Source organism: Aotus nancymaae, unplaced genomic scaffold (assembly GCF_030222135.1).
Source record: "Aotus nancymaae isolate 86718 unplaced genomic scaffold, 86718_ANA_hifiasm-v0.15.2.pri h1tg000049l, whole genome shotgun sequence".
Lineage (NCBI taxonomy): Eukaryota > Metazoa > Chordata > Mammalia > Primates > Aotidae > Aotus > Aotus nancymaae.
This window is the reverse complement of record NW_026988463.1, coordinates 8,664,821-8,685,137: the sequence shown is the minus strand read 5'-3', so window position 1 is coordinate 8,685,137 and position 20,317 is coordinate 8,664,821. Positions and strand designations below refer to the sequence as shown.

Here is a 20,317-nt window from a genome sequence, read left to right as displayed (position 1 = left end):
TAATTTTCTGGCCAGCTGTGGTGGCTCATGCCTATAATCCCAGCACTTCGGGAGGCTAAGGTGGGCGGATCATTTGAGGTTAGGAGTTTGAGACAAGCCTGGCTAACATGGTGAAACCCTGTCTCTACTAAAAATACAAAAACTTAGCTGGGCATGGTGGCATGCGCCTGTAATCCCAGCTACTCGGGAGGCTGAGGCAGGAGAATTGCTTAAACCCGGGAGGCGGAGTTTACAGTAAGCCGAGATCGCACCATTGCATCCCAGCTTGGGCAACAAGAGTGAAACTGTCTCAACAACAACAAAAAAAGTAATTTTTCTAGAATCCTTTCTAATTGTGTTACATTCTGGCTGGGTGCGGTGGCTCATGCCTGTAATCTCAGAATTTTAGAAGGCTGACGCTGGTGGATCAGCTGAGGTCAGGCGTTAGAGATCAGCCTGGTCAACATGGTGAAACCCTGTCTCTACAAAGAAAAACGTAACAAATTAAAAAAACCTAATTGCTACCTTCCCCCCTCAAGCTGTATTTGCTACAAAGGCAACTGGGAAAAGAACATAATAAAATCAAAGCAAGTCATTCAATTAAAAGCTGGACAGAGTTGACCGTCCAAGGCTACGGCCCCTGGGCCTGGCCGTCTCCTTTCCCTAGAGACTGGCAGAGAGCAGACAGGTATCAAAAGCAGGCTGGCATCAGAAGGGGACCTTTTCCTTGACATGATCAGAAGTGAAAGAGAAATTTAAATCAATCAGTAAATCAAACAGAATAGGAATTGTCACGGTACATAACAAACGCTGGTAATTTCTGTTTCAGCCGTGCGGTGGGCCTGAAGTAAGTTCTATTCCTTACTGGGCGTCTCAGGCAAAACAAGTCAAACCCTGGTTTAGCTAGATAGTGAGCTTGTCAGTCCCACCCCTCTCCTCTTCCCTTTTCTTTCGATTAAAATGCTAATTAGCTCTCTCCGCTCCCTTCATCGGCCTGGTGCCTTTGGGGGAGGGGCGAGATGAGCTAAGAGGCTGAGTTCAGTGTTTAAATCCGTAAAGTGAGAGGAATTCAGGGGAAAGTGGAAACGAATTCTTGCAATTTGCTCTGGAGGAAGAATAATCGTAGTAAAAGTACCAGCTCCTATTTATTTATTTATTGTACACCTACTACACGCAACAGACCTTCCATATGCCATTTGGGTCATCTGCAGGATTGGCCTTCTATAACCGGTTCAGAAGCCTAAAAGGCTTGTTCAAGGTCTTAGAGTTTAAAAGCCAGACATTTCTAGTCTGCACCTGATGCTCGCTTACCAGAAGCTTACACTTGTGTCAAAGCCGCACCCAGACCAAGTAAATCTGAGTCTCACAGGTGTGACCTGGGCACTGGGGGATCTCTGGAGGCTTGGAGGCCGGAACTATTGTTAATTACCATAAAGGGTAGATGGTGGACCCTGCATATGACAACAGGTCTGCGTGATCCTCAAATCCCTGGAATCGGAGGTCAAACAACCCAGGGATACAGGGAGAAAGAAGCCTGTGGTGGCCGCTTGTGGAGCCGGAGCACGAGGTACCAGATGTGAAACTGCTTCTTCCTGGCATCTCCCCAATCTTGCATCCTTCAAAATGATCTTACTCCCAGACTAGCCATCCCTGGCCCCTCACTGACCTGCCGTATAACCGCAGGCACATTAAGTAACCTCTCTGTGCCTCAGTTTCCTGATCTGTAAAATGGGAGTACTAGCAATTGAAACTGTTTTGTGAGCTGGCAGAGGTCCTTGCTGCTTCCCCAGCCCCAGAGCAGTGCCTGGCTGCAAACAGTCACTGGATAAGCAGCAAACGCTCAACAAGCAGCCTGCGAAGACGGTGTCCGACTCACTGTTCCACCCTGCTGCTTTCAGGCCCTGTGAACATAAACCCTTTGCCTGCATCATTGGCTAGAAATGGACCCCCCAGATCGCTCTAGAGAAGACCCCGCCTCTCATTTTCCTATCTGCCCTCGGGACCAAGACAAAAGTGCTGGCAGACACTAGGGACATTCCTTTCTCGTCTGCAGCCCCAGCAGCTGCCTCTCTGCAGACTCGACGGAACACAAAGACACACTCAGCCAAGTGCACTTTGGTTGTCAAGGCCAGGGGTCGCCATGGCAACCCATAAAGCCAGAGCCCTGGGCCTCTGCAGATGGGGCTGACAAGGCCCCATTTAGGGGCGGTGGCACAGGGACAGAGGCTTTATCTGACATCAGCTTTCTCCTCCGACTTCAGCTGCAACAGTCCCTCCCGACTTTCCCCTCAGCACGGGCCCCAGCCCGCCCTCCCTGCATAACTTCCTATAAGCTGCCTCTTGGGCATCCTAAAATCATCAGTGACTTGTATAGGGAGACAGGCATATGTTCTTGGAAACAGGCGAGCGCCCACCCCTAAGAAAGACCGAGAACGATGCTGGGAAAGCAACATGAGCCAGAAATTGGGTCTAATGTGCGGCTGGGTCATGTATATTATCTAGACAATTTGCTGAAGTCATTAGCGCCTTCGTTTCTGCGCCTTCGTTTCTGCATCTGTAAAATGGGAAGAACAAAACCTATCCGTGAGGTCACAAGGCACTCAACTGACTTAGGGTCAACTGAAGAAAGTACACAGGATGTAGAAGAGATGCCAGCTGCAAGCCATTTCCTGTTTCCAAAGAGCTCTTTAAAATTGTGCATTTTGGCTGGGTGCGATGGCTTATGTCTGTAATCCCAGCACTTTGGTAGGCTGAGAAGGGCAGATCACTTGAGGTCAGGAGTTCAAGACCAGTCTGGCCAACATGGTGAAACCTCAACTCTACTAAAAATACAAAAATTAGCTGGGCATGGTGGCAGGTGCCTGTAGTCCCAGCTACTCGGGAGGCTGAGGCAGGAGAATTGCTTGAACTTGGGAGGTGAAGGTTGCAGTGAGCTGAGACTGTGCCACTACACTCCAGCCTGGGCGACAGAGCAAGACTACAGCTCAAAAATAAATAAATGAATAAATACAAATTGTAAACAATAATTTCTTCTTGTTTTCTTCTTTCTTCTTCCCTTCTTCTCCTTTTCCGTCTTCCTCCTTTTTCTTCTTCCTCTTCGTCCTTTGTCTTCTGTTTTTAGACAGAGAGAGACAAGTTCTCACTATGTTTCCCAGGCTGGACTTGAAATTGGTAAAGGCATTTCTTCTACGGCCCGATGAGCTGCAAAAGACTATGGCACATGCAGTGGTCCTACCACCAGCCTGAACATCCAGGTTTCATGCGAGAGAAGCTGGTCTGCTCAGCCTCTTTCAACCTCTTTCATTCCCATGCCCTTGTCTCAGACAGAGTCCTCTTCGCCCACCTCAATCAGGAATGCAGGGAGCGTGAACACATCATTGCTAGCAGGCAGGCAGTTACCCAGCGTGTGGAAAAATTGGAGAGAAAAGTGAACAGACGGAGCTTCAAATCCAAGCACTCTGAATGTGAGACACAGATAGCCTTTGTTCTGAAGGTAGGAAATAACATGGAAACAAACATCTGCAAGAAGATAAGCTCGTTTTGGATTTCTGATCCTACAAAGGAGGAGGAGTGAAAGAATGGAATTAGCTTAGACAGGATGCTTGTACCCACACTGAAGTAGCTACCCAGGCCAACGCCACAGAAGGTCCGGCTTGTAAAATCTGTTTGTTCAGTTCAATAAATGCTTTCTGTACACCTGTGCAGAGCCCCGGAGATACCTCGGTAAACAAGGATACATCCTGCTGTGTTCCATGGGACCTTGTGTTCCCGTGGGGAGGCCTGACAAGCAACAAACAAATCAGGTCGGCGTGATTGAAGGAAACGCACTTCCTGTTCAGAGAAAACAAACCACTTTCACGGACTCCAGAAACTGCTAAGTACGCAAAAATCACAGAGTATAACAAGGGAAACATTTATATCTCCTTCAAGGACCGCACAGCTCCAGACTTGGAAACACTTTGTTGGTGACTGGAGGCACGCTCTGTGCCTGGCAGCATTCCTACATTTACTTGCAAAGACCTTAACTTTTCTGTAATTCAAAATATCTTTCACTTACGCCTGTGTGTGTAGGTATCTGCTCTGATTTTATGAATGAATGCCAACCATGTCAAAGTTTCACATACACCATCTCAATCTACTCCTGGGAGGCAAATACATCTATTCTCATTGTTTATGGTGGCGTGAGGAGGCCTCTAAAACTCTGCCCTCAAACTGAGAACTCTGAAGGCTGCCATTTAGGGGTCATCTTCCCAGAGGCAGAGCTGGTTGAGGGGACCTCAGAGACCAGCTCTGGGAAGCATGCACCCAGTGTCTGCCCTCCGTTTCCAGGGTCCAGAATGGTACCTGGCTATCGCAGGTGCTCAAAAACACTTGTTGAATTCAATCACGGAGTTTCAGCCCTATATTCTGACAACCAGAAACTGAACTGAAAAGCAACCTCTGAGTTCCATCCGTCAGACTAACGCAATGTTTCTCAAACTTTTTTTCATTGTCATTCCGCTGAAGATTCTTTATTAGCTACATCCCCCCTGAAATTTTAATTCCACAGATAATATCTACTTATATATTATATTTTATATCTGTACTTTATTCATAAAGAGTAAGACTTCTTTACTTCCCCATAAATCAATGTTCACCCTCTTGGGAATACTGATCCCACTAAGAATGCAGGGATTAAGGGCACACCTGCCATATATCAGTTGCTGGGTTGGGCATTTGCTCTGCTTCATCTTTCTTTCTTTTTTTTTTTTCAAGATGGAGTCTTGCTCTGTCACCCAGGCTGGGGTCCAGTGGTGTGATCTCGGCTCACTGCAACCTCTGCCTCCCAGTTTTAAGCTATTCTCCTGCCTCAGCCTCCTGAGTAGCGGGGATTACAGCTGCCTGCCACCACATCTGGCTAATTTTTGTATTTTTAGAGATGGGGTTTTACCACATTGGCCAGGATGGTCTTGAACTCCTGATCTCGTGATCCACATCCACCCACCTTGACCTCCCAAAGTGCTGAGACTACAGGTGTCAGCCACCACACTCAGCTGCTCTGCTTCATCTTATTCCATTCTTGCAACAGTATTACACAGTAGGCATCATCAACACTTTGAGACCGAGGATGAGACTGAGGCTCAGAGAAGGTTGTGGCTTGTTCTGTGTCACACAGTTTGTCAATGGCAGAGCCAGTCTTCAAATTCATGTCCATGAGACTTTAAAGCTAGTGCTGTTCTGCTTCCTTGCACAGAGAAATAACATGCCTAAGCTCACTTCATGGAGAAGAGGTGATGTGGGACCAGGTGTATAATCCCAGAACTTTGGGAGGCCAGGGTGAGAGGATCACTTGAGCCCAGGAGATTGAGATCAGTCTGGGTGACAGAGCAAGACCCCATCTCTAAAAGGAAAAAAAAGAGGTGATTTGGGATTTTAATTTAATTCTTAAATTAGTTATTCTGATTCCAACTTCAGTTTCTTTTTACTCAATACATTCCCTCAAAAATATCTTTAGGCTACTTGACAAACTTGCTGGGTATAAAAATCAGCATCTTGGACTATCTCAAGAGGGAAAGGAATACAAAAGAAGGTTAGCTGGCAGCAAAGATCCTACCAGAAAGAGGTGCCTGATGGATTGATTGGGAGGCTCTGGTCTAAGCTAGAGCACCAGGGCCAGAGTGTAGTTAATGTGACTTAGAAATCTATTCACTGGGCTGTCACCTACTGGTCTGGTTTGGTTTGGAGTCACAATGAAGTCACAGATAGTTTGGTCTAAGGCCGTACTGCCCAACTGAAATATAACAGAAACTTTCAATGCAAACCACATAAGTAATTTTACATTTTCTGACAGCCATATGAAAAAACCAAAAACAGCTGAAACCAGTTTTATTCATGTATCTTATTTAACCCATTGTATATAAAAATGCAACAATTTTGATACACAATCAATATAGTTATCATTATTATTATTATTATTGTTTTTGAGATGGAGTTTTGCTCTTGTTGCCCAGGTGGGAGCTCAGTGGTGTAATCTTGGCTCACTGCCACCTCCACCTCCCAGGTTCAAGTGACTCTCCTGCCTCAGCCTTCTGAGTAGCTGGGATTACAGGTGTGTGCCATCACACCTGGCTAATTTTTGTATTTTTAGTAGAGACAGAGTTTCATCATGTTGGCCAGGCTGGTCTCTAACTCCAGACCTCATGTGATCTGCCCACCTTGGCCTCCCAAAGTGCTGGGATTACAGATGTGAGCCACTACACCTGGCCATCAATACAGTTATTAATAAGATATTGTGCATTTCTTTTTGTGTGTGCGCTAAATCTTCAAAATCTGGTGTGAATTTCACACTTACAGCACATCACAGTTTGGAATAGCCATGTTTCAGATGCTCAATGACCAGATGTGATGAACAGCTACTGTACTGGCCTGTGTGGGCTGATGCACTGCATCAGGATTGGAGTATGGTTATAGGAACATACAATCTGATCTGCTGCAATACCACGGCCTGCCTAGGTCTGTCTGCTGCAATGATGCAGGAACAAGTGGTTTAGTCCAGGAGTGGCTGGCTGTCCATGGGATCTAATGAAAAGGGAATGCAGACAGGGCTGGCTACCTGATTTGTGGGACCCAGTGCATAAAATGAGTATTCAAAGCCCCTTGTTGGAAAATGGTTACAAATTGCAAGCCAGTGACATGGGGGGATCTTCTGAACACAGGACCCTGTGTGACCACATAGGTCACAAACCGACGAAGCAGGCCCTGGGTACAGAAGTAAAAAAACCTTCCAGGTTTACCCATCACTGGCCAAACTGAGGGTGCTGGGATCACAATTGCAGCAACAAATACAACTAGCAGCAGCAACAGCAGACATTTGCTGATCACCTACTTTAGGCCAAATCCTGTTCTAGGTTCTTTATAAATCATAATCCCTGTAAGCTTCAGAACAACCTGCTTATATTATGATTATCAAGTCTCAGCAAAAAAAAAAAAAAAAAAAAAAAAAAAAGGAAACAGAACACAGAGAGGTTAAGTGATTTGCCCAACATCACACAGCCATGTAGTATCTTTAGTACTAAATTTCGCAAAACCAGGGGGGTGGAGGCATAATGTGACTTGGGCTCACATCCGGCTCTGCCTCTGTTTTCTCCACTGGAAGATGGGTGTGATAGAGCTCTCGCATCCTCAAGCTGCTCTGAGGATGAAATGAGATAATCCACGCACAAAGCTAGGCAGAGTGTCCAGCTGGACACTGGAAAATCTTCAGACCCACATAAAAGTTCTGAAGATAGTTCCACAACCACCTGTAATCCTAGAAACTGTTAACATTTTGCCACATTTGTACACACTGTATTATCTATCTTCTGAAGAACAAGGGCATTCTCCTGAATAACCTCAGTACAAATGTTGTGAGATACTAAATTACTCTCACGAAGTGTATCATTAATAAAATATAATTATCTTCTATTTATTTATTTATTGTCGGCATATTCATGACATGAAAATACTATTATCTAGTATTCAGATATTCCTACTTATCCCTTAAATGTCTTTATAATTTTTTTTTAAGAGACAGGGTCTCTATTACCTAGGCTGGAGTGCAGTGGCATGATCACGGCTTATGGCTCACTGCAGCCTCAAACTCCTGGGCTCAGGTGATCCTCTTGCCTCAGCCTCCTGAGTAGCTGGGACCACAGGCACACACCACTATGTCCAGCTAGTTTATTTTTATATTTATTTTTTGTAGATATGGGGTCTCACTATATTCCTGAGGCTAGTCTCTAATTCTTGACCTCAAGTGATCCTCCTCCCTCGGCCTCCCAAAATACTGGGATTACAGATATGAGCCACTGAGCCCAGCCCACAAATGCATTTTCTTCCCCTGATCCAGGCTTCATCCTAGGATCAAACATTGCATTTGGGCTTATGCGTCTTTAATCTCTTTTAACCTGGAACTATTTCTCAGCCCTTTTGCCTTTTAAGACATTGGCATTTTAAGAAGCCCAGCCAGTCATTTCGCATGTAGTTGCGTGAATAGTTTTCTTTATGCCCTTGCAAAATAAAGTGCAGCTCACGGGCAAATATGGGGAAAGAGGTTGGTTGGACATGTGATGTCAGAGGCTCAAAGTGATTTCAGCAGGTAGAGGAGGGCGTATAGCATTAGCTGTTCTTGGGTGGAAGTTAAAGATTTCCAGAAAGCAGTGACAGGGGATGTTTAATGATGATTAGAGTGTGGCAGGTAGACAAGGGTGGCCGTGACAGACAGAGGCCAGGGAAGGGGAAGGAGGATGGCAGCCTGCAGGAAATGCAGGCAGCAGGAACGTCTCTGAGTGTGAGAGTACCATGTCACCGGGTCTATTCCTACTTGAACTAGAAATTTCCTGAGGCCAGTCCTTTTCTCCGGCTCTATCCTCTCTACCAGGGTGCCCAGGCCAGTGCCTACTCCAGAGTCAGGGTTCACTTGGAACAAGTGGCTGCCAAGTTTCCCAAATACCCAGGGGCACGCAAAGCACAAAGGACCCCCTTCCTCCGGCAGCGGCCTGGCTGCCAGCTTGCACACACCAACTGTAGGATCTTCAGCGGCAGCCTGTCAGGATTCCCACATCCTGTCCTGCAAATGAAATTGCATTTTCTAAAACTGCTTTCTTCTGGTTGCCTCCTGGGTATAGGCTGCTTCTGGGAAAAAATTCAAAATGAACTTCTAATCAGCCACAGGATGTGAAGAGAGCGGCTGTCCAGACCTTCCTGACTTCTAGTCTTGGCGTGAGTCGCCCAGGCTGTCAACTGAGATTCTCACTGTAAACTCTGCCTGAAATGCCCAGTGACAGCGCCCCACCCCCGGCCTTCCATTCCCCTGAGTTTCAAAGAGAAAGGGGTGTTTGTGTTTGTGCTGTTCTTGTCCTTAGAATGAAGGGAAAGGATATATTTTGGGGCTTGAACACGAATGCCTCTTCAAGGTGACTCTCACTTCATTTCCTAGGACCAGATGCAGGCAGATTGTGCTGTTGCAAGCCTACTGATAAAAGCAATTCCTTATCTAACACTTCTATATCCATCTTTCATTATTTTGTCTCCACTTTAAAGGGTCTCCTCCTGCTGTGTTCACAAAGCATCCTTGAAAAATCTGTTAGGTGCATTTGCGTGTCCTTCACACAGAGAGCCAGGTACACATGTACACAGGTGCAAAAGGGTGCGTGCACACACACTTGTACACCCCAACAGCACAGATAACAGACACTGGCACCACCTCCCCATGCCAGCAGATACATACAAACGTAAGGATGCACACATGTGCGTGCTCACACACACGTGCACATGCACACACAGACACACATATACATTTGCACTCACGATGCCTGGTGGTCGGAGTCCTGCGGCAAGCTCAGCCCACCTGCTTAAAATGCCTTCTCTATGTCATTCTGCAGAGGCCAGGAATGCAGCCGGCTGGGTTCATCCTAAGAGGAGCCGCTGGGCACCAGCTCCCTCCTCAGGAGGGTGCCCTGGATTTCCAGGCAGTCCCCAAAACATGGGCACAGGTGGAGGAGACCGAGAAGGGCCCCTTGGAAGCAGAGGAGGCTTGGGAAAAGGATGCACTCAGCTGGTACCCAGCAAGTGCGCAAGGGAGAGGGATGGAGGGAAGGTGAAGGAGGAGGGGAGAATAGAACGTGAGAGACTGAAAGATGGGTTCAGAAAGAGAAGGGTTTTCAGACAGAAACAGAAAGGATACAACTCATACAGAAACAAAGATTAACAGAGGCAGAAAGAGCGAGATAAACAGAGAAAAAAATAGAATACACATCTTTTTAAAAGATGTTTTAAGCCCAGCTCGGTTTAAGCCACAAGGGTAAGTCACATCATCTCAGACCTTGTAAAAGAGGCGATCTCCCTCCCCTTTTCCCTGTCAGGGGCCTCTTCCTAGATTTTTTTTTAAACACGCTCAGGAACCCCTGAAGGCACAAAGCAGAGATCCAGGGCTTCAGATTTCTAAATGGCTTCCCCGGGACTCTGCTGTTGCACTATTGCAGATGCAGCCACAGCCATGACCGGGCTCCAAGGGGCGCCAAGTCATCTCCAGGACACCCAGGGCAGAAGGGCTGCTCTGGCTCCTGTGGTCTGCCTGATCCCTTCTGGGGGGTAGGGAGGAACCTACGGGGAGCAATTACTCAGCTCCCCCATTGTAGCCCATGCTGGGTCAACGCAGGTCCACAGGAGCCCCAGAAGAGGAAATGGGGATGATCACAAGATGGGGAGAGGGCGTGTGGGGGCGGGGCAGAGAGCTTTCGGTCACATGCTGCTCATCAGTTACCATGACGACGGCAAGGGGGTGGAGGCACCCAGAATGGAGGCTGCAGGAGAGACACAGTGGTCCTAAATCACAGTGACAGCGCTTCAGTGGAGCTATTACGCCGTTGCCGAGGCAACCAATGGGATCAAATCGCAGAGGAAATCTATAATTATTACAAGTCAGATACCGGCATCCTTGGTGCAGGAATCAGCACGTTAGGGCAATTCAACCTGAACTCCGAGAGGGAGAAATGTCAGGCTCCAGCCCCCAAATCGGGGCAGAACAAGGGCCAAAAGGGACTCCACAAATTAGATCTGTTGATGCTACAGATTGGGAACCTGGAAGGATCTTTTTGGCCAAATAAAAAATAGATGGAGGGGAACTACATGAAATTGACAATATTTGCCAATGAAAACCATTTCCTATGATTTTTAATGAAACTTTCCAATGTACAGGAAACTGAAAGAATTTTACAGTAAATACCTATACACCCACCACCAGCCTCTACCATTAACATGAGTACCACATGTGCTTTATCACATCCTAGTTTTGATGCATTTCGAAGTTAACTGCAGACATCAATATCCTTCCTCCCAAAATATTTACAGCCTGCATAAAATTAAGCACTTGGTAATTTTTTTTTTTTTTTTTTTTTGAGATGGGGCCTCACTCTGTCACTAGGCTGGAGTGCAGTGGTGCGATCTCAGCTCACTGCAATCTCCGCCTCCCGGGTTCAAGTGATTCTCCTGCCTCAGCTTCCTGAGTAGCTGGGAGTACAGGTGAGCACCACCACACCCAGCTAAGTTTTATATTTTTAGTAGAGACAGGGTTTCACCATGTTGACCAGGATGGTCTCGATCTCCTGACCTTGTGATCCACCTGCCTTAGACTCCCAAAGTGCTGGGATTACAGGTGTGAGCCACTGCGCCCAGCCAGCACTTGATAATTTTTAAAACAAAAAAATGTAATTTCTTTCTTTTCTTTTTCTTTTGAGGAGGAATCTTGCTCTGTCATCCAGGCTGGAGTTCAGTGGTGCCATCGTGGCTCATTGCAACCTCCGCCTCCCAGGTTCAAGCAATTCTCTTGCCTCAGCTTCCTGAGTAGCTGGGGTTACAGGTGCAAGTGACCACACCTGACTAATTTTTGTATTTCTAGTAGAAGCGGCATTTCACCACGTTGGCCAGGCTGGTCTCAAACTCTTGACCTCAAGTGATCTGCTCCCCAACCTTGGTCTCCCAAAGTGCTGGGATTACAGGCATGAGCCACTGTACCTGGCCAAAAATAGTAACTTCATATGGTTCAATCTAAACGCAATAAAGTCTAGGTTTCTGTTTTTGCCAGTTTGTCTATTCATTCATCTGTGTATCCTTCTCTCCCTCCATCTCTCCATCCATCTTCTCTTCCTACCTATCCATTTTCCAACTATCCATCCATCTACCTTTCCATCCACCTTCCCATCCACCCACTCATCCATCCATCCATCCATCCATCCATCTATCCATCCATCCATGCATCCAACCATCCACCCACCCACCCACCCACCTACCCACCCATCTCTGGGAGATCTCATGCACATTCATGGTTTCCAAAAATGATTCACTATCCCCAAATCCTCTCCCTGGTTCAGCAGGATGTCCTGCATATCAAGTGCAATATATTCTCACAGTCCTCAACTTCTCTTCACTACACCTATTTCCTTTCCCATGTTGAGCATCTCCCTTAACAGAACCACTGCCTACTCATTTGTTCAAGCCAGAAACTCAAGAAATCTGATTCCTCCTTTCTGTTATCTTCCCTCACCACCACGCCACAGACTTTGACTTTCGCTTCCACAGTAGCTCTGGGCTCCACCCTCTCCCTCTCTTTCCTCCGTCCTTGTTCAGGTACCCATAGTTTCCCACGTGGACAGCTGCGCCCACCTCCTGACGGCCTCCCAGCCACCATCTCACTTTTCCTCTGCTTTTTCCACAGACTTTTTATCATGAAATATTTGGCCATGTTCATGATGCAGTGGAACTGGCACTTTATTCATTGCTGGCAGGAGAGGAAATTCATACAAATGTCTTGAAGAGCAATTTGTCAAAATCTGTAAAATTGTAAGTGCACAAACCATTTATTCCTAGCATAATTCTAGTTGAAGGAATTTGTCTCATTGATATAAACGGAAAATAACCTAATTGTCCATCAGTGGGAACTGGTTAAAATAAACTCGGGTACATCCATCACGCAAAGTAACCTGCATTCAAAGAAAAGAATGAGATGGCGCTTTATGTGCTGATGTGGGAAAGTGATTAATGTTGGTTGCTGGTTGCAATAAATGTTGGTCTTCTCTCTTGTTTTGAAGACCCCTGTAGAAACCACCTAACCAGAGAGTGAGGTAAACACAGCAACACACTTTGGAGGCTTGGAAACCTGAGAGAATCCAAGAGGGTTGGCACAAGAAGGGCTAGTCCTAGTTCCTGCTCAGAGGTGAAGGTGCTCGCTTCTGAGCCTATCTCATTTCTCTCTCTCTCTCTCTCTCTCTCTCTCTCAGGGTCTCACCCTGTTGCCCAGGCTGGAGTGCAGTGGTGCAACCACGGCTCAGTGCAGCCTCAGCCTCCTGGGTTCAAGCTCAACCTTTCCACTTCAGTCTCCTGAGCAGTTGGGAGGCTATAGGCATGCACTGTCACGCCTGGCTAATGTTTTAATTTTTTTTTGTACAGATGAGGTCTTGCTACGTTGCCTAGGTTGGTTATGAACTCCTGGGCTCACGTGATCCTGCCACCTTGCCTCCCAAAGTGCTGGCATTAAAGGTGTGAGCCAGCGTGCCCAGCCTCTCATCTCAATAAGAGCCCGTCCATACCTCCCAAGGTCATTCTGAAGATCAAACTTTGACATGGAGGTAAAAATGTCATGCAAAAGTCCATCTTGCTAAACAAATGAGAGTTATTGTGACTCATTTGTCTTCAGGGTTTACTTAGCCCCCTTCGAAATACTGAACATCCCTAACACATGTAACAAAAGCTATAACCTTTATTTGTGTTTGAACACCTATTTTGTGCTCAAATTTGTGCACAAAGAAATTTGAGATAAATTCCTTTGAGCACCTAGGACTGAGCTGAGTACTTTCCATATACTATCTCATTGATTGAAACAGTGCTTTGGTGCTAGGGATTTTTGCTTCTATTTCACAGATATTGGGCACACAAAGGCTGACTGAGTTTGGTGGCTCACGTCTGTAATCCCAGCACTTTGGGAGGCCAACATGGGGAGATTCCTTGAGCTCAGGAATTCAAGACCCGCTGGGGCAACATAGTGAAAGCAGGTCTCTACAAAAAAATTCAAACATACAAAAGTTAGCTATGAGTGGCAGCACATGTCTGTAGTCCCAGCTACTCAGGCAGTGGAGGTGGGAGGATGGCTTGAGCTTGGGAGGCAGAGGTTGTAGTGAACCGAGATTGTGCCACTGTGCTCCAGCCTGGGCGACAAAGTGAGACTGTCTTAAAAAAAAAAAAAAAAGTTAACTGACTGATCTAATAGCATACAGGGAGTACTGCTACCCTGATAAGCCCCTGTATCTTTCTGATTGCCAAGTTCATGCCATTCTCACTCCTTAACTATTCCTGCTTTTTAAATCATGTCTTTAGACCTGTACTACTGAAAATAAACAGAGGCCGGGCGTGGTGGCTTATGTCTGTAATCCCAGCACTTTGGGAGGCTGAGGCAGGCAGATCATTTGAGGTCAGGAGTTTGAGATCAGCTTGGCCAATATGGAGAAACCCCATCTTTACTAAAAATACAAAAATTAGCTGGGCATGGTGGCATGCACCTGTAATCCTAGCTACTTTGGAGGCTGAGGCAGGAGAATCGCTTGAACTTGGGAGGTGGAGGTTGCAGTGAGCCGAGATTGCACTGCACTCCAGCCTCGGTGACACAGTAAGACTCCGTCTCAAAGAAAAAATGAAAATAAAAATAAATATAAATGCGAGTCACGTGTGCCAATTAAGAATTTCTAGTGGTGACATCAAAAAAGAAAAGAAGCAGATGAACTTCATCTTCTAGAACACATGGAAAAAGACAAAAATAAAAAAAGATAAATGCATTTAAAAATAAATCAATAAAAATAAAGAAATTAATGTTAATTAGCATCAAACTAATTAATATGAAAACTAATTAGTGAAATGTTAATATTTTGATATCCTTCTTGGCATATCACATCTTCAAAATTATATGCTTTTTTTTTTCTTTATTTTGAGACACAGTTTTGCTCTTGTTGCCCAGGCTAGAGTGCAATGGTGTGATCTTGGCTCACTGCAACCTCCACCTCCTGGGTTCAAGCGATTCTCCTGCCTCAGCCTCCCGAGTAGCTTGGATTACAGGCTTGCACCACCATGCCCAGCTAATTTTGTATTTTTAGTACAGATGGGGTTTCTCCATGTTGGTCAGACTGGTCTTGAACTCCTCATCTCAGGTGATCCACCCACCTCAGCCTCCCAAAGTGCTGGGATTACAGGCAGGAGCCACCACACCTGGCCCAGATGTGTGTTTTACGTGTACAGTACATCTCCAATCAGATGAGCCCCATTTCAGGCGCTCGGTAGCCAGGTGTGACTCATTGGAGAATGTAGCTTAGGTGGGACTGACATATACCTAAAATGAGTCTAAATCTTGAATAACAATACTGGCCACTGTTTATTGAGCACCTGCTGTTTATTTTCCTGAGTTTCTGGAGTAGGTGCTCTTATAAGTTACTGAGGGAAAAAATAAAGCCCAGGTAGTTTAGGAACATGCCCAAGATTGCGGAGCTACTGACCTGGGGAACTGCAGTTTGACCCAAAGCCCAAAGTCCATCCAACAACCTGGCTTCTCCTGTTTCTGCCAATGAATGCTGAATAGTCTATTACCTGTCAGTCACATGTCTGTAAAATTTAAATCCCTGAGAAAAGAGTTTAACTTGTGGCGCTTAATCGTAAAGAAGTTGATTGGTCATGTGCACTGGCTCGCACTTGTAATTCCAGCACTTTGGGAGGCAGAGGTGGGAAGATTGCTTGAGCCCAGGAGTTCAAAACCAGCCTGGGCAACAAAGTGAGACACCCCTTACCCTGCCATCCCCCCTCCTCCTGCCACCCTGTCACTGCCATCCCTGTCTCTGCAGAAAATAATTAGCCAGATGTGGTGGCGTGCACCTGTGGTCCCAGTTACATGGGAGGCTGAGGCACAAAGATCTTTTGAGTCCGGGAGTTTGAGGCTGCAGTGAACTATGATCATGTCACTGTACTCCGGCCTGGGCAACACAGCAAGTCCCTGTCTCTTTAGTTGAAAAGTATGTAACTAATTCTGAACTTCTTACCAGTGTGAGACTTTAAGAACTGATAATAAACCAAGCAATTAATTTCTCTCCCCAAGACGGGCTCCTTTTGTCTAGATGGTGTGACAATTGGAGGGAATGATGGAGTTCAGGTTTCCACTCTCCAGAGCAGCTACCTGTTGGAACACAAGGCGGACTTCATTCTTTCACAGGCTCACATCTCAGGAAGGCCACTGGGGCCAGCATTCTCCTCCTACTCAGGCCGACGCTGACCACTGATTTGAATTATGACATGCAAGTACTGGCTAGATTCTCTTGGAGATGGGGATGGTGGTGATATTTCATGAGTTTTATGACTGGTTCTGGAATGATAACCTGGGGCTGTCAATATCCCTAACTTCTGGTTGGGTGCGGTGGCTCACTCCTGTAATCTTAGCACTTTGGGAGGCCAAGGCTGGAGGTTTGCTTGAGCTGAGGAGTTCAAGACCAGCTGGGGCAACATAGTGAGACTCCTGTCTTAACAAAATAAATAAAGTTTTAGAAAAGTTTCCTAATTCCTGGCTAGGATGCACTGGTGTAAGTCCAGCGAGCTTTTTGATTCCACAGTGTGGCTGCTGTTTTAGAAATGTAAGCGTCTCTCTTGCCTCTTGCAAAGTGGCATAAAGGTAAATCACATTTTAGCTCTCACTTCTTGAACATAACCACAATTACATGGTCATCAGCTTGAGGGTGAAATTAGGGAAGGGAGGAAGAAAAGGGACTATAATTTGCCCCTAAAATGTCTCTAACTCTGCACTGGGCACATTGGTTCACGCCTGTAATCCCAGCATTTTGGGAAGCTGAGATGGGAGGATCATTTGAGCCCAGGAGCTAGAGACCTGGGCATGATAGTGAAACCATGTCTCTGCTAAAAGTAAAAAAAAAAAAAAAAAAAAAAAAAAAATTAGCCTGGCACGGTAGTGTGTGCCTGTAGTCCCAGCTACTAGGGAGGCTGAGGTGGGAGGATAGCTTGAGTCTGGGAGGTTGAGGCTGCAATAAGCCATGACTGCACCACTGTACTCCAGCCTGGGTGACAGAGGGAGACCCGGTCTCAAAAAACAAACAAACAAAAAAGTAATTATTCTGCTAGATCACCATGGGCATTGCTCACTAGCACAAGGAGAGAGCCATCTTCCAGCCTCCACTCCCCTAGCCTGTCACTTCGCAGCTCAGTGGTGGCTCCCAGCCTTTCATGAGCCACTTGGGACCCTGCCTAACCCACCTGTGCCTGCCTCTGTTTCCTGAGTCCTGATATGCCACCCCACCCATCCCGTCCTCCGATTCCTGGAGGACACAGAACTCTGCAGCCTCAGGGCCTTTGCACTGGCCATTCTTGCAGCCCAGTCTGCTTCCCTCACTCCTCCTTGACTAAAACCTAGGAATCACTCAGGTCTCAAACATGCCATGTTATCTCTTCAGAGAAGCATTTATAAACCTTCTTATGGAAATACAATGATCTTGCTGTCATTTCTTATAGCTCCTTGTGTAATTCTTTCCATTCTTCACAGTTAGTACTTAACACATTTATTTGCATTGAGTATCTTTTTTTCTTTGAGACAGGGTCCTGCTCTGTCACCCAGGTTGGAGTGCAGTGGAGCAATCTCAGCTCACTGCAGCCTTCACCTCCCAGGTTCAAGTGATTCTTGTGCCTCAGCCTCCTGAGTAGCTGGATTACAAGCACACACCACCACACCCAGCTAATTTATATATTTTTAATAGAGATGGGGTTTCACCATGTTGGCCAGGCTGGTCTTGAACTCATTGCCTCCAGTGGTCCACCCACCTTGGCCTCCCAAAGTGCTGGGATTAAGGCATGAGCCACCATGCCTGGCCTTTTTTTTTTTTTAAACAGGATCTCACACTGTTGCCCAGGCTGGAGTACAGTGGTGCAATCACAGCTCACTGCAGCCTTATCTTCTGGACTCAGGTGATCCTCCCATCTCAGCCTCTTGGCTCAGCTACAGGTGTGTGCCACTAAGCCTGGCTAATTTTTTGTATTTTTTTTGTAGAGACAGGGTTTTTTCATGTTGCCCAGACTGGTCTCAAGTGATCCACCTGCCTCAACCTCTCAGGGTGTTGGGATTACAGGCATGAACCACTGCACCCAACATGACTATCTTTTTAATGTACGCCTTCCATGCTAGCCTCAGAGATGGACTGCACAGGGGCTGGCACACCCGACAGGCACACTGAATATTCCAGTGAATTTTTATTATTTCCATTTTATACATGAGGGAGCTGAGGCCTTGAAAGAAATGTCGCTCCCCAAATGACAGAACTATAAAACAAATTATTGCAATTCCACTGTGTGCAAATTCATAATCCAAGGGCACCGAGGCTCTACTAAGAAACACGGGATAATGGCTGGTGCGCAATCATACTCAAGGAATAGCATCTTTTGGGCTACGAAAGCTTCCTCTTCCCTCTTAACTGCTTTGTGAAACTGAGGATGTGTGTTAGGTGTGGAGTCAATCTGCTCTCTTTGAAATGAGATCCAGAACAAAAAAACAACCAACCAACAAACCAACCGCCAACCAACAGACTACCTGGAGTTCAGCTATCTGCCTGTCCGATCTCAGGTCTGAAAGCCAGACCATCACCTCTGGCTCTTCCTCTCCCAGCAGACCCTGCTGGAGAGTATCTGAATCCAGCCCATTTGGAAAACAACGTAAAGAGATATTAAATATTTTGACCTCAAGGAATTCCAAGTCAGTGTTACAGCTCCTGTAGAATTTGCCAGTAAAGTCTGCAAAGCCCCTGGTATGTTTGCCTCTGTGTCACCACCCAAATCCCATCTGGAATTGTGATCTCCATGTGTCAAAGGAGGGATCTGATGGGAGGTAACTGGATCGTGGGGGCAATTTCCCCCATGCCGTTCTCCTGGTTGTTAGTGACTTCTCATGAGATCTGATGGTTTTAAAGTGGCAGTTTCCCCCGCATGCGCACGCTCTCTCGCTCCTGTCGCCTTGTGAAGAAGGTGCCTGCTTCCCTTCACCTTCTGCCATGATTTTAAGTTTCCTGAGGCCTTCCCAGGCATGTGGAGCTGTAAGTCAATTAAACCTCTTGTTTATAAATTACCCAGTCTCACGTAGTATTTTTATAGTGGTGTGAAAATGGACTAATATACGCCCCCATCAAAAAAAAAAATCCCAACTCTAGAAATTTAGCTAATGCAAACAATACTACATGAAGGAATAGTTTTATGCTCAGAGATGCTCAGAGCAGTGGAATTTAAAGAGCAGGCCAGGCACAGTGGCTCATGCCTGTAATCCCAGCACTTTTCGAGGCCGAGCTGGGAGGATCACTTGAACCCAGGAGTTTGAGACCAGCTTCAGCAACATAGTGAGACCCCATTTGTATAAAAATTTTAAAAAAGAAGCATGCAACAAACAAACAAACAAACAAAAAACAGTGTAAATGACCAGCGATAGAGGATTGCTCCAATAAGTTGTGGTACAACAACTTGATTCTATGGCAGTTACTGAAAACTTGTAAAAAGACAGGGAAGTGATTTTTGAAGCCATGTATTGAGAGAGAAAAAAAGAACATAAACTTTTATATGCAGTCTGGCTATAATTTTTTACAGACACAAAAAAACAAAATCATAAACTGATACACAATAAACGAAGGTTGGAAAGAAATGTGTTTTCCATTTAACACCGTTGCATCTTGAATATGAGGCTATGGAGTGGCCGTCTAGTGGTTTCCACCTTTTTGTAGTTTGCGATTCTTCATTAATAACCTGTATTATTAATTTTATCAAATGTTTGGAGAAAAGCATTCTTTAGCGTTCTCAAATTATATGCACACAGAAACTTCACCAGGGTGAGAGTAACTTCAGTGGACGGCAGTCCAATGTGTCCAGACATTTAATTATAGGAAAACAGCTACTGAGTAATTTGACATGGCATTAACAGAGAGCCCCAGAGGCACTTGGAAATTGATCTGTGTTCAGTTTGGTTTCCGAAGGTGTGGAAAGAGGAGATGAGCTTCCAAACAGACTATAACAGAAAGAACATAAGCTTTCTGGCATTGAACCAGGTCAAATTGGATTCCAGTTCCCAGGTGGAAATACTTAAGAAAGTAGGTCAGCACATTCAGGGAGTTTACTGCACTTGCAGTTGACACAAAGGAAGACTTCTCAACTCAACCCGAGGTAGTGGAAGAAAGGAGAGCTCGGGGTTAAGACGTCTCAAATTTCCAGAAGGCCAGGACACAGGATGTTCTTGAGGCTCTGTGCCCTGGGATGCAGACTCTAGGCTAAGGATTCACATCTATGGCCAGTGGCCTGAATTTTTAAAATAAGGCTTTATTGAAACACAGCCACACCCATTCATTCATGGCTGCTTTGCGCTACCATGGCAGAGTTGAGTAGTGGTGAGAGAAACGACATGGCCCACATGCCAAAATGTTTATCGTCTGACCCTTTACAGAAACAGTTTGTCCCTCATGTAGACATTCCAAGCCTTCAAACTTAGGTCTTCTCTATCTTCCTAATAACAAACTTGAGATCCATTTCACTCAATTTCAAGCAGAGTCCAGTTTTTAGAGAACGCACACACACCCAAGCTACCTTTGCCCTCAGACACCACCTCTTTTTTCTGCTCACATGTCAGCAACACACAAAGCACGCTTTTCCAAAGTCAGCATTTGCTGCCCACCTAACTGTTCTATTATTTACCAACATTTGTAAGACTTTTGCTTGAAATTATCTTGCTTTTTTTTTTTTGACCTTCGAAGCTACTGCAAAT

At 45.8% G+C, this 20,317-nt stretch overlaps 1 protein-coding gene across 3 annotated transcripts in view; it reads right to left on the bottom strand.

Annotated features, from left to right (window-relative positions):
• Nucleotides 1-20,317, bottom strand: part of ABAT (4-aminobutyrate aminotransferase) — a 114,269-nt gene that overhangs the window by 64,983 nt on the left and 28,969 nt on the right. The window contains exon 1 of one of the 3 annotated variants that reach the window (XM_012448276.3): nt 9,307-9,937. The exons of the other annotated variants lie outside the window; for them this stretch is intronic. The gene's annotated coding sequence lies outside the window, so the exon portion shown is untranslated. Of the gene's footprint in view, nt 1-9,306; nt 9,938-20,317 lie in introns of those variants that run through there. 3 annotated transcript variants of the gene reach the window in all.